Raw genomic sequence first — 5,618 nt, forward strand, 5'->3', positions numbered from 1 at the left:
ACAATTTAGAATCTACACTATCCCAGGATGCTTCCACATAAGTTTCAGCTTTTCTGGCTCAGTGGTTCTTGAGAAGAAGATTTTTAAAGATTTTTCCTATATATTTCAATGTAAAATTTGTATTCCCTATTGTGACCCCGCCCTTCCCCAGGGGGTCATGATTTTAACAAGTTAGAATCTACACTACCCCAGGATGCTTCCACATAAGTTTCAGCTTTTCTGGCTCAATGGTTCTTGAAAAGAAGATTTTTAAAGATTTTTCCTATATATTTCAATGTAAAACTTGTATTCCCTATTGTGGCCCTGTCCTACCCCCGGGGGTCATGTTTGAACAATTTAGAATCTACACTACCCCAGGATGCTTCCACATAAGTTTCAGCTTTTCTGGCTCAGTGGTTCTTGAGAAGAAGATTTTTAAAGATTTTTCCTATATATTTCAATTTAAAATTTGTATTCCCTATTGTGGCCCCGCCCTACCCCCGGGGGTCATGATTTGAACAATTTAGAATCTACACTACCCCAGGATGCTTCCACTTAAGTTTCAGCTTTTCTGGCTCAGTGGTTCTTGAGAAGAAGATTTTTAAAGATTTTTCCTATATATTTCAATGTAAAACCTGGATTCCCTATTGTGGCCCCGCCCTACCCCCGGGGGTCATGATTTTAACAATTTAGAATCTAGACTATCCCAGGATGCTTCCACATAAGTTTCAGCTTTTCTGGCTCAGTGGTTCTTGAGAAGAAGATTTTAAAAGATTTTTCCTATATATTTCAATGTAAAACTTGTATTCCCTATTGTGGCCCCGCCCTATCCCCGGGGGTCATGATTTGAACAATTTAGAATCTACACTACCCCAGGATAATTCCACATAAGTTTCAGCTTTTCTGGCTCAGTGGTTCTTGAGAAGAAGATTTTTAAAGATTTTTCCTATATATTTCAATGTAAAACTTGGATTCCCTATTGTGGCCCCGCCCTACCCCCGGGGGTCATGATTTTAACAATTTAGAATCTACACTATCCGAGGATGCTTCCACATAAGTTTCAGCTTTTCTGGCCCAGTGGTTCTTGAGAAGAAGATTTTTTAATGACCCCACCCTATTTTTGTCTTTTCTTGATTATCTCCCCTTGTAAGGGGACTTGGCCCTTTATTTTAACAATTTAAACTCCCCTTCACCCAAGGGTACTTTGTACCAAGTTTGGTTAAAATTGGCCCAGTGGTTCTTGAGAAGAAGTTGAAAATGCGAAAAGTTTACAGACGGACGACGGACAACGGGTGATCAGAAAAGCTCACTTGAGCTTTCAGCTCAGGTGAGCTAAAAATTGATCAAAAATATTAAACCTTGATGCATTTCGAGTTAGTTTTCTCTTTTTGTTTTTTGAGTTTTTTTCTTTCTTACAATATGTGTGTAAATTTAAACAGGTACCACTACCACTACTAAAGTTCATCTGATTTTCACTTTTGTTCATGTTTCTACATGGTTCAAATATTTTAAAATTCTTTTTATTGATGCTTGAATTTTGCACGTCTTCAGAATTTAAACAGGTATCACCACCATTACTAAAGTTCATCTTTTGATTTTCACTTTTGTTCATGTTTGTACATGGTTCAAATATTTTAAAATTTTTATCATTGATGCTTGAATTTTGCACATCTTGTTAGAAATATTTGTTGCAAACCAATTGAAATGAACTGGTGTCATTTCATACTGATAAGGTGAATAAACAGTTGTTATGTACTGCAAAAATTCATCAACACTGCTAAATGTTAACAAAATTGCACACCCATTAGGATCTGGTAAACCAATACCATTTCTCTGATGTGAATCAAATAAATTCACCATTCCACTCATGCTATCATAATACACTGCAACTGTGCTATCCTGAAGTGTAATCAAAAATACGACGACAAATTTATACCTTCCAAAAACGCTTCATGAAAAGTCATTGAACAGTATTCCTATCAATCAACCCTTGCGAGTTTACAGACCCATAAAACATATCATAAAAGTAGTGAACCTCCCCATAATTATCGTTCCAGTCACGTAAATTTGAAGGTAATTCACGGTGAGACAAATAACCGTAAATATCTCCCACCCCACGTGCCAAAATGTGCCTATACAAATCTGTCCCATCAAACACGATTTGGTCTAAAACGTTATTCGACATGTTTGAGATGTATGGCATATATTGCATGAATGTTACTAAAGCGATAAGCGCTACCGCTGTACACTGAACTCAATTATAAGGTTGAAAAATGGCACACCCTTGGTGCACATTAGCTAATACACTTCTTACCATTTTGACTTCTTTCAGGAAAAAGGTGGATTCCGAAGAGATCCTTTGTTTAAAAACGCGCGAAAATCATAGCACAGGAACTGGTAAAATTAAGAGGAGTCTCGAAATAAACCCCGATATCATGGATTCCGAAAATACCCTTTGTTTAAAAGCGAGCGAAAATCCCAAAGCAAGAGTTGGTAAAACTAAGAGGAGTCGCGAAAACTATGACGACAGCATATAAATAGCTTTTAGGTCAACAATCTCCGCACACCTCAGCCGATTTGTACCTCATCTAATGAAGGCCACGGAATCATTCGAGGTTTGCCGAATGAAATGATACATGGACTGGTGCGGTGTGACCTGTGCGCGCACAATGTTATTTGCCAAAACAAACATTTAAAAAACAAAACGAATTATTTTACATGCAAATGATGAAAATCATATTTACAATCAGTATTGCTATTTTATCAAATATACACACAAATCCCGCAGAAACTTAATTCCTCATCCCGCAGAAACTCATACACCTCTAAAAATCTTATTTCATAGAATGGGCCGGCTCGTGCCGGCCCATAATTACGCGTTAACATATATATTAAATAACTGTTAAAAATCCATAAAAATAAAACATACCTTTGGCTTAAAAAGTAGGAGTCCTCCGACTCTGTTAATTTTCTTTTTCGAGAGAGAGGGGGTCGGCTAGTGGCATTTTCCTCTTCTTTAGGAGAATTTCTATATCAATATCAATGTTTAGTTTTATATTTCAAAAAGTGTGGTTTTCTTATACATGTAATAATATAAAATACTTGTAACTTATCTTAAATAATAATATTTCTTTTATTAAAAAAATTATTTTATTTTTGAATTATTTTTGTAGAATTTATACTTAACTTTCCTATCATTAAACATTTTAAAGGATATATACCCTGGTTGAAAGACATGAACACAGAGTTCTTCTCCAAGCGCAACCCATTCATCTTCGAAATCTTGAAAGGTCCTAGCCTTTTCCTGTTCCCTTTTTAAAAAAATTAATGTAACCTTAATATTTTTTAAAACCCAAAATTAATGTTTAAAAAGTCTAACAAAATACAATGGAGTATTTATATAATATATTATCAAAGATGATCACAAAAGATCGAAATTTTTTTCAATTAAATTTAATTTGACGCTTTATTTTTTCACACTTAACATACATATTATTAGTTTTACAAAATTTTGAAATTGAAATAGAAAAAAAAAAACAAAAAAAAACTTGCATCATGTCCAGATACTTCTGTGCCATTATGTTGGGTTGTCCTAAGCTTAATGGTAATTATTCTGCTGATGGTAGAGTGAAGGAAACAGCTCGTACTTAAAGGTAGTTGCTTTTGGGTGCGATTCTAATTCGTGATTTTACGGTATTTTTGACACATATAATACACATAAAAAATACCTTTTTTAGGTCACCTGAGTCACTCAGGTGACCTATTGCTATCTGTTTTCGTCCGTCGGCGTCCGTCGTCCGTCGGTCGTAAACTTTTGAACATTTCCAGCTTCTTCTCTTGAACCACTGAACCAATTTCAACCAAATTTGGCATATAGCATCTATGGGTGAAGGGGAACAAAAATTTTGAATTTCATGGTCCCTGCTCCCCTGGGGCCTGAGGGCTGGGGCTAAAACCACCAAAATTAATGCAGTCTTTAAAAATCTTCTTCTTTACTCCTGGACATCAAGCAGTCAAACTGTTGGCATGATTGTAGTAAGCATTGAGCCCTCTACCAAAATTGTGAAATTCATGGCCCCAGGGTCAGGGGTTCTGGTGCTAGGGTGGGGCTATATAGATCATATAGTGAAAGTGCATTATTCCTTTAAAAATCTTCTTCTCTGCTCCTGGGTATTAAATAAAGTAACTAAGTACATAGTTACATGTATGATGAGCAAGAGTGCCTCTTCGAAAATTGTGAATTTCATGACCCCAGGGTCAGGGGTTCTGGTGTTAGGGCGGGGCTCTATTGATTATATAGTGAAAATGGATTAATTCATTGAAAATCTTCTTCTTTGCTCCTGGGTATTAAATAAAGTAGCTAAGTACATAGTTATGATGAGCAAGAGTGCCTCTTCCAGAATTGTGAATTTCCTGGCCCTATGGTCAGGGGTTCTGGTGTTAGGGCGGGGCTCTAATAACAAATTGATGGGAGGTGTTGAACTTCTAGACTCCCTTGTCCCCCTCTACAAGCAAAAAAATTAAGTCTAGCAGGTGGTATATGTATATTTTTTGGCAGCTGTTAATGCATGGCTATGGTATAAGCGACACTGCAGCCTACTTCAGAAAACCAATGAAACTTTGCAATTTTATCAGAGATGTTGCTTCTGGCCTTATTGAATACAAAGCTAAAGTTGGGAGGCCCGGAGGTTCGTCACCACCAGCAGTTCCAAAACCACTGACAAGGAAACCCACCTCCGATGTAAGCCAGGACTGCCTGGACCACTTTCCTCTCTGGGATAGTAAACGCCAACGGTGCAAGTATGAATTCTGCAATGGATTTTCATTCATAAAGTGCCTAAAATGCAACACTCACCTTTGTTTAAACAAGGACAGAAATTGTTTCACGGCGTTTCACCACTCAGGGAAGAGAAGTCAATAATACAAAATTTATTCCAATTTAACGATTGATTGTGTTTGAACAGTTGGTGTTCCTGTTTACTGATGATAATTCTATTTTTGATATGTGTTTATTTTGTTATTGTTGTTAATTAGTACAGATTTTCTGCCAATAAAATATAATTTCAAATTGAAATTTTAAAGTCTTTGTATCACATATGCTACATGAAATGATAATGCCCGATGTAGCATATATGCTACCACATGTAAAATATTTTTAAAATGATATATTACCTAAAACTTTCCATTTTTCTGTCCAAAATGATCATTGATTGGGTATTTGTAAGAATTAGAATTTTTGGAATGAAATAATTAGGCTTGGGCACTAGAGGGTTAATAAGTCTGTTTATTTTATCGAAGATAATTAGAAGAAAAAGATATATCATGTTTCTAAAAATCAATCTATATAAAAGATTAAGATGTTGTAATCTGCAAAACAACTAGGCAAATCTGAAACAGAATTCAACAGAATCCATGCTGTAACTTTTGTTAAATGCATCGGATATATATAAGTACATGTAGTGGTAAATGGGTGATTTTTTTTTTATTTTCATAGGTTTCTTTGGTTGGGCACTTACTACCTCCATAGCAATTGTACTGATTATTATTAAAAGACTGTTGTTTCCAAAGTCGAGATGTCACCTTCGACTACACAACCAGCAACACAACCACAAACAACAGAACAGCCATCACTACCACCT

Source organism: Saccostrea echinata, unplaced genomic scaffold (genome assembly GCF_033153115.1).
Source record: "Saccostrea echinata isolate AGI-Se365-2 ecotype Australia unplaced genomic scaffold, CSIRO_AGI_Sech_v1 ptg000006l, whole genome shotgun sequence".
Lineage (NCBI taxonomy): Eukaryota > Metazoa > Mollusca > Bivalvia > Ostreida > Ostreidae > Saccostrea > Saccostrea echinata.